This window comes from Chanodichthys erythropterus, chromosome 19 (assembly GCF_024489055.1).
Source record: "Chanodichthys erythropterus isolate Z2021 chromosome 19, ASM2448905v1, whole genome shotgun sequence".
NCBI classification, from domain to species: domain Eukaryota; kingdom Metazoa; phylum Chordata; class Actinopteri; order Cypriniformes; family Xenocyprididae; genus Chanodichthys; species Chanodichthys erythropterus.
The window spans coordinates 17,898,268-17,908,571 of NC_090239.1; the positions used below are offsets into that span (position 1 = coordinate 17,898,268).

A 10,304-nucleotide genomic window follows, 5' to 3' on the forward strand; every position below is an offset into this window, starting at 1 on the left:
TGAAACACATTCTTCACCCAAATAACGCACCTCATTCAATCTTGTTGCATGAAAAAGATTGTATACTTGCTATAACCTGACCACAAATGACATGTGCAAAATCTGCACATACTTCTGTTTCATATTATGTAGTTAATCGGTGGCAAACATCTGATGTTTGTCAATTTTTATTTTTTTTGTCTGTAACGTTGTTCTGCTTTTAGTGCTGTTTTTGTCGTTCACTGGATTGCTTTTCTATGTTTTTGCTATGTAAACATGTACTAGGTACTGATTCACCCAATGTCTCTGCTGGTAAAGCATGATGATAAGTCTTCCATTGTCTAATTTTCACTCTTTGAATGAGTGTGTGGATTCTCTCGAACGTTTAGTGAAACACTGCTGGTCACATCATTTCTACATGGCAAAATACTTTGAAGATGACTCGCACCATATATAATTTAAAAATTATGAGTTCAGTCTTCATCTCGTGTGTAACACCATGCAGATGACTCTTATTACTCTAATAACATTTCTTAATGTGTATGACTCCAAGCCAATCAGAAGAAGCTTAGGAGAGGGAGGTATAAAATGTCTATCGCTTGTTGGCAACATGTACAGGAGGTGCAGTTATTATAATTCAAGCTGCATCTTGTTCTGTTTTTTATATGCAAGAATGAGAACGGCCGGTTACTGTAAAGTATGTAACAGACAAATTTGAGTAGAATTGCATCTATAAATCTAGATCTTAAGCACATTCAGTATCCTCAAAGAGCATCTGGCCATCAAAAACCAGATAGAGAATCCCATTGATGGTCCTTAAGAAATTGGATCATTATCTTCTGTTTTCCGCTCACTTTCTCCTCACAATCTTTCACCGTGGGAGGCTCTGCTCTCCGAAGGGTGCTTGAGAGTTTGAGACCGCTGCGTGGAATCAGGCCAGGGCTCTATTTACTTTAGATCCCAGGCCTCAGCCCTGCAGGGACCCCTAATCAATGCCCACCTCTCGCCCTCCTCATGATCCCTCTCCCGTAGCGACCTGATGCGATCGCTAATTGGGCTATTTGTGTGGAGCTGAGTGAGCCTGACGTTCTTCCTGCTTGTCAGTGTGTGTGTTTTATGATGCATCCGGGTCGTTTACTTATTTATTTGAAGCATGCACCTTCTGGAGTCTGTAAGGTGGTTTGATGGACTGCGTCCCGGAGGAGTCTCCTGAGGCCGTCCGTGTGTGTACAAGCATGTGTCAATGTGTGCGAGACGCCACGCCAGTGTCCTGCTCGCCGCCGCTCAGTATTCATTACACACCGTCACCCTCTGGGGCATTTTTATTAACATTCCAATCAGTGCCATGCCAGATTGCTCGATCTGCAGAAACAAATTGGGAATAGTCTTTGATATAAGGTTGAAAACACTCTGACAAGAGGAGGCACACAAATATGAATTCATGTGCACGGCACATATTGAGATTTGGTCAATGAGCCAAGTCAGGGCCATTACTTTTCTGTTTGTTATTTAAATGGCTTTGCACAACACCGGCACCTGGAGTATAGCTTTCACTTGCTAGAAGATCTTGCTCCACAAAAACGACCAGTGGGAAGCTGCCGGTTCTTCCCAAAGTGATAGGCACTTTTCCGGTTTTCTCTCGTGATCCATTGTTGTCTTTATTTCCTTTTTCCCTGCAGCTGACTGATTGTCAGAATTCAGGTGCTTGACAGCCCCCATCGTCTGCAAAAGACACACTTTATTCTCACAGGAAGGCAACGGTGAGATGGAAAGATGAAGGTAAGACAAAGGGTGTCATTCATCGTGTCTCTCAATTCACAGGTCTGTCACATTCCCCTCAATCCGCTGAAGGCTTTGCAAGACTTAGCGCTTGAGATTCTTTGGTCAATAGCTGTACTTGACCTTTTACGTCCAAAAAAGTTTGTAAGTGTTGGTGCGCTTTCCCACAGCATGTGTCATGTATGAGTATCGCTTGTCCCTGACAGGTCTCTGGATCAATCCAAATTCGTGTCAATAATATCTTCTCACAGCTGCTGTCCTTAACCTGGTGCTCAGTTCCTGTCTGAATGACGTTAGTTGTGTCTGACCTACACAGGAGATGACCTAGAATGATGATGAATGCATCTTTGGGAATGAAAAGGTATGACGAGAAATGAATCTGGTGATTTTACACTCCATTTCTCCTTTTACTGTGCTTCGGTCCAAGGTTACATGCTACTTCCGTTTTCATCTTTAATTTGTTTCAAACTAAAGGGAATGAGTGCTGAAGGAAAAATACATATATTGCCTGAGCATCTGTTTGGATGCACTGACATTAAAATTATGACCAATACCCATTTTAATTTTTTTATTATTTTAATTATTTTAATTGAGTACATGTAGGCAATCATGTCAATTTAAGCATCACAACATGAAAACTGAATATTTATTTTGAGATTTGCTAATATATATATATATATATATATATATATATATATATATATATATATATAGCCTCATATATATATATAGCCTCATATATATATATATATAGCCTCATATATATATATATATAGCCTCATATATATATATATATATATATATATAGCCTCATATATATATATATATATATATATATATATATAGCCTATATATATATATATATATATAGCCTCATATATATATATATATATATATATATATATATATATATATATATATATATATATATATATATATATATATATATATATATATATATATATATATATATATATATATATATATATATATATATATATATATATATATATATATATATATATATATAGCCTCATATATATATATATATATATATATATAGCCTCATATATATATATATATATATATATATATATATATATATATATATATATATATATATATATATATATATATATATATATATATATATATATATAGCCTCATATATATATATATATATATATATATATATATATATATATATATATATATATATATATATATATATATATATATATATATATATATATATATATATATATATATATATATATATATATATATATATATATATATATATATATATATATATATATATATATATATATATATATATATATATATATATATATATATATATATATATATATATATATATATATATATATATATATATATATATATATATATATATATATATATATATATATATATAGCCTCATATATATATATAGCCTCATATATATATATAGCCTCATATATATATATATATATATATATATATATATATATATATATATATATATATATATATATATATATAGCCTCATATATATATATATATATATAGCCTCATATAGCCTCATATATATATATATATATATATATATATATATATATATATATATATATATATATATATATATATATATATATATATATATATATATATATATATATATATATATATATATATATATATATATATATATATATATATATATATATATATATATATATATATATATATAGCCTCATATATATATATATATATATATATAGCCTCATATAGCCTCATATATATATATATATATATATATATATATATATATATATATATATATATATATAAATATATAAACATATATATACATATGACCCTGGACCACAAAATAAGTCGCACGGGTATATTTGTAGCAATAGCCAACAATACATTGTACGGGTCAAAAGTATCGATTTTTCTTTTATGCCAAAAATCATTAGGATATTAAGTAAAGATCATGTTCCATGAAGATATGTTGTAAATCTCCTATTGTAAATATATCAAAAGTGGTTTTTTGTGAGTGGATATGCATTGCTAAATACTTCATTTGGACAACTTTAAAGACGATTTTATCGGTATTTTCATTGTTTTGCACCCTCAGATTCCAGATGTTCAAATAGTTGTATCTCAGCCAAATGATGTCCTATCCTAACAAACCATACATCAATTGAAAGCTTATATATTCAACAAACAAATTGACCATTATGACTGGTTTTGTGGTCCTGGTTCACATATATAATCACCAAAGCTGCATTTATTTGATTAAAATACAGGAAAAACAGTAATATTGTGAAATATTATATATAACATATCTAACAGTTGATAACAGTATATTTTACTTTCCTTAAATCTGTGCTTTCCAGTAAACTTTTTCAAATTCAGTTTTAATATTTTTTTAAAAAATACTTTTGAAGATTAATAGTATCTTACACTTTAACAAAGTCTTAATAAAGCGATCAAAAACAAAGCCTCTTTGTATATGTGCGATTTCAACTTCAACTGATCCGTATGAACAGACACTAAGATGAGTAAATCTGCTTATTGCAATGAGGCCCTTCCTCTTTCATAATTCTTTTTTTAAAATGTCTGAACATTTAAAGTTATTAACCTTGAGATAAATATGCTACAACACTCAAAATATGAGGAAAAGCTCCACCTCCATTCCCATTAAAACCACACACACAAAAAGCTTACTGCACTCTGTAAGTCCTTTTCTTCATTCGATGTGAAGGTTAGAAAGATGAGCATTGCAAAAAAATAAATTGATTAATAATTAAAAATGGATCCTTTTTTATCAAAATAGCCTCATACAGTACATCTCTTTCTTCAGTGAAGATCATAGCTGTAGGAACCGTAAACATGATGAAGTGAGGCTGGCTTTTTCATCATGCATCAAGCTTCAGTATTATTCAAATGCTCAAGCTGGTAAATAATTCAGGGAAGGTGATGTACTTCGTATTTCCTGAGCTTTGGGATTTATGTAATTTTCCCAACACCAAATGGTGATTGATAGACAGATAATGATGTAATTATCTTAGCGAGACTTGGTGCTCTCCCATTAAAGAGGATAATGTTGCTGTTGTCCTTCTGGAATTCAGTTGCTAATTTTACCCTTTAAAACTATTACAAAATGACAGCCAACATCCTGGAATGAAGGGATCGTTTAAGGTGCGCACTCTGATGGCGTGATACAAAGGTTAAACTCTTCTTTTCTGAGCCAGTTTGTAAAAGTTGAATATAGATTCTTGCTCTGAGCTTTTGAAGGATTACATCCACACTTTGTTTTATGAAAGGACTAAAAGGTCATATGGCTTAATAGAGAAACCAATTACTTCAGCTCCACTTGATAATGAGAATGTTGATCAGCTGAGTCCTCGCATTCACGAATCAGATTTCTTCACAGCATTTATTATTTATTATTTCCAATTTATGGGCTATTAGAAACATTCATTCAAGTTGATTGGCAAGAATCTGTATGGCATCTCTCTTGCGACTGATTTGTATTTGCTGCTATCAAGGTTATGGACATAAAATGTTATGATCTGAAGAACTGGATTTGCTGGATAGTTCACCCAAAAATGAAAATTCATTCATTTGTTACTCACCCTCGTGTCGTTCCACATTCGTAAGATCTTCATTCATCTTCGGAACACAAATTAAGATCTTTTTGATGAAGTCTGAGAGGTTCCTGTCCCTCCATAGAGAACCAACGCAACTACCACTCCAAGGTCCAGAAAGGTAGGAAAGACATTAAAGTACTCCATGTGACTCCAGTGGCTTAAACTCAAAATAATATTATAGAAAGCATCTTCATGCAACAATGTCAGCTCTCACACGAACACAAAACACATGCGTATGAACACTTGCACATGTGCGTTGAGTTGGCGCGAGTTTGAAGACAACACGCATACGTTGTGAAGCTCTCGTGAGCGCGCATTGCCAGATCATTATTTTTGTAAGTAAAGTGGTAAATTGTTTTTTTTTTTGGTTGTTTGTTTTGCGCAAAGCACCTGCATTGCTTCATAAAATTGAGGTTCAACCACTGGAGTCACATGGAGTACTTTAATGATGTCATTCCTACCTTTCTGGACCTTAAAAGTGGTAGTTACGTTGGATCTCTATCGAGGTACAGAAACCTCTCAGACTTCATCAAAAAGATCTTAATTTGTGTTCTGAAGATGAATGAAGGCGAGTAATAAATGACAGAATTAAAGTTTTTGGGTGAACTAACCCTTTAAAGTTGGAAAACACTACACAAATTTTGCACCAATTTTTTGGCACAGACTAGCTTCAGAACATGAAGACCTGTCCGGAGTTTTACATCAATCCGTGACATGTTCGGTGACTGTGAGCTGCATTTACATTCAGGATAGAAATGGAGGCTAGCAAACAAAAATAATCTCTACACTCTACAAAACGCTGGGTTAAAAACAACCCAAGCTGGGTTGAAAATGGACAGACCCAGTGGTTGGGTTAAATGTTTGCCCAACCTGCTGGGTAGTCTTAAACTATTGCGCAATAATTACTGTATTGCTTGCTTAAAATGAACCCAAAGTATGTTGGAAATGAACATTTATTAATTTGTTTAATAAATGAACATTTATTAATAAGTTTATTGAATAATAATTAAACAATAAACATTAAATTGCTTATTAAATGTTTACCTTTTGATTATTATTTTTGCCTTTTAGTAATTATGTGTCTGATTGTTAATTTCCAACATTTTTGGTCCATTTTAAGCCAGCCATATATATCTTTTCTTAAAAAGAAAACTGGGAAAAAAACATGTGTGTGTGTGTGTGTGTGTAGATCAAGTGGTGGTTTATTGTTGTCTCACTAATTGCGTCATCAGATTCTACACTTCTATTGGTTTTTAATTTGTGTTCTCGTAGGAGAAGCCACACTGCAGGACTGTGCCACAATACAGCTCTGTATTAATAGAGCACAGATCTTTTGTTTGACTAATGGGCCTATATACAGGGATTTACAATGACAAATAGAATAGATATCATTAATTTTTAATGAGAGTTGGTCATTAGAGACATCAACCTTTGGCATTGGATTGTTGGCATGTTCAGTGATGCAACACAGTTAAGAACTTTATGCAAATAAGTAGTGATAAAATGCAGTGACTACCAATAGAAGTAAAGACACAGGAGCACACGTGGCCAGTACTAACTACACATTTTACAAGCTTAGATATTTGTCAATGACGCTCAGGATGTGCACCAAATCCTCCGCCATCTCCTCAGTCATCTCTCCTTACTTTCGTCACATAGTAAGTGAAATCTGACTCAGCTCATGCTGTATGGAGTGGAGAAGACACTTTCAGTTTGTAATTGTAGCATCTGGGTTTTTATTTCTATAAAAAAGCAAAATGACAGTCGGGGACGATGCCGTGGTGGGCAAGTAATGTAATCAGTGAATACCATGTAAGCTTACCCTAATTATTTTTGTTTTTACTTAGAAAATCGATTTTAAGTTCATTAACTAAAAGTTAAAACATTCAGAAAGTGGGTAGACTGTTTAACAGATGTTTTCCTTTCATAAGGCTCTGGATGATTGAAACACGGTCATCTCATGGAATTTTAGAAGGCAAACAAGCCTTTAGAAATTTCAACCTTTACAGACCCTAAAAAAAGTCTATAATGCTTAACAGTACAAAATGTACCATGCTGAGAGGTGCATTTAAAATATGTAGAATGTTTATATTTTTTAATTTATGTTTTATATATCTGTCCACAGACCAGCTGCAGGACCTTCGTGCCCCAGGGGTCCCAAGACTGACAGCTTGATCCATAATTCATAGAGGTCCAAACTTTAAAGCCTTTACTATTTATTTGCCCTCATGAATGTTTAGTTCTTGCACAGTAGCTATAGTTTAACTGTAGTTTCATTCAAAGTACCCAAGGCTTATATAAACATAAATATTGAGAGTATATACTTTTCACACAGAGTGAAACTGTAAATGTCCAAAAACAACTTAAAGCATTACATTAGTATTGTTGAGTACATTTTATATTGGCTTAAATTACTTGGAAAAAAAAGTCCATGACTTTGCCTGGGTTGATCTTGAACTTTAATTAACAGTTTCTGGTTATGTTAAAGCTTAGTGAAGTAGAGTGTAGGGCATAACAAATATTATTTGCTTAGTATAAAACAATAGAAGTCTCCTCTGTGTTGTTTGTGTGTCTTTATATAAGTGTCTGGATCATCTCAGCGCTAGCCTGTGACATGTTCCCAGTCACAATTAGATGTGTTTGCGGTTCACTCTCTACAGTTCACTCTCTGATCCTTGTTTGCAGTTGAAAATCATATGATTGTAAAAAATAATGTGTTGTCAAATCCAGGCTATGCCAAAGACGTTAAAATGTTACCGCACCACCTAAAGATACACAAAAATGTAAAATAAAATTATTCTATAAATGCCTCACAGGTCAATTCTCTTGCAGACCTTTCATTTTTACATTTTTGTCTCATGAAAATGTATTTACTTTATACTTAACAAAATACTTTATTGCGAGATGAACATTTCTCCAGAAAACTCAGTTCACAAACATGCAAAATACCCTTTTGCATTCTCAAAATATGATTTTGCAATCATAACTGAGGCACAAATATACCTCCATAATAACCTGCCATTGAGATGAATGAGAATGCTTAATGGACAACTCTCTTCAGGTGTTATAGGCCTCCCTGGGTTAAATAGTGGCCATGTGTTCCTCAAGATAATCAGAGGATCCTCAGGCAGTAAGTTATCTGATGACTGAAACATAAATTGCTGATTTATGTTTGAAGGTGACAGTGGGAACACAAAATTCATCTAACAGATTTAAATTTGTTTTCCAATAGAGTAATAGTCATTTATGTCTTTTACCTTTCCTGTTAAAAAGTCTGCAGACAAAGATAAACATTTGAGGAGATGACATTAGATGACATAGATGACATTTCACTATCTAGAGACTTCTGAAACACATAGTTGGATATCACAACACCATCAACAAGAAGAACTGTTGGATTATCTCACCTTTCTGTCATAAGAGACACTGTGACCAGTCATGACCGGTGTCATTCAGCACTTGATGATGTGTACCTGTTAGCAGTATCAGTGATGTACTACGGATCTGTTGTTACCATGGTCACCACAATGAAAGTGTCTTGCCAGTTATATTTTGTGCTGGTGTAATATCTTATAGACTCAGAGGCAATCTCATTTTTCCCCCACTGTGTACCAAACCTTATATACACTGAGAATACTTCTGGGTAGTTTTCTCCAATTCAGATACTGCAGATATATCTGTTAAAGTCAGGGCATGGAGAATGTGAGTTGACCCAGCTTGGACATTAGATTTACTGCATGAAGTTATACTGTTTGCATGGTGAAATTTGTGTTTTAAAATCATAATTTGATGGCATACATTTTGGAAAAGAGACATTTTACCTGAACTAAATGAACAATCTGTGTTTTTTGTGGAATAACATCTGTTTTGCTTCATCATTTTGGTTATAGTCCATCTTTTCATCTCAGTCAGCTGAGTATGTTAAAGATTAAGTATTGTTTTATAATGGCTGAGTAAAAATATAGATTTTCTTGATTTTTATCGATTCTCATTTTTACGAACCTATATCAATTCTTAAATCCCAAAAATCGATTAGTCTATCTGTTTTCAGTTGCTGAATGAACGGAACATTGTAGTCCGCTTCCCATCCAATAGACCCTTTTCACATTTCCGGGTTTCTCAAAAGCAGAAGTCGTCATAGTTGGGTAAAATTCCAGAGTGGTTAATGAGAGAATACATTAAATATATATTTTGTGTTCCCATTTGCTCAAATAGCAAAAGAAAAACTCAACAACAGTGTTTTCACAACTTTCAAAAAGAGGAAAAAAATAGAAAGAGATTGATAAGGGCAGTCAGAAGAGAGAAAGATGTCAACTTTACCGTCAATCCCATAGCCACTGTGTTAACTAGTTTTTTGTAATTTGATGCAAAGGTAAAATAATACTAAGTATAGGTCTGTGAAAAGGGTCTGTAAGCTTTGTCTATAAACAGTGTTTCAACTGCTGAAAGATGCCAATAAAACAGCTTACAGTGTCACGTAACATCACATTTACCTCAGGAAATATATTCAGTGACTATGAACTCGTTAGTCTGTCAGCTAGAAAAGTGAACTTATAGAGAGGGGCATTTTGATATATATATATATATATATATATATATATATATATATATATATATATATATATATATATATATATATATATATATATATATATATATATATATATATATATATATATAATATATATATATATATATATATATAATATATATATATATATATATAATATATATATATATATAATGCACCATATTACATATTCATTATAATGTTTAATATTCTTCAATATTTAATGCATGTTTGAATAAATCCGTCAAGTTTTTATGACATTTAAATGTTTATATTTCAAAAAACGAATTGGAGTAGAAATATAATTATG

General features: G+C 32.3%; 1 protein-coding gene across 1 annotated transcript in view; it reads left to right on the forward strand.

The window, feature by feature from the left end:
* eme1 (essential meiotic structure-specific endonuclease 1) overlaps window positions 1–7,668 on the forward strand; it is a 25,189-nt gene extending 17,521 nt beyond the window's left edge. The window contains exon 10 of the mRNA XM_067369189.1: window positions 7,550–7,668. The gene's annotated coding sequence lies outside the window, so the exon portion shown is untranslated. The remainder of the gene's footprint in view (window positions 1–7,549) is intronic.
* Window positions 7,669–10,304: the final 2,636 nt, after the last annotated feature.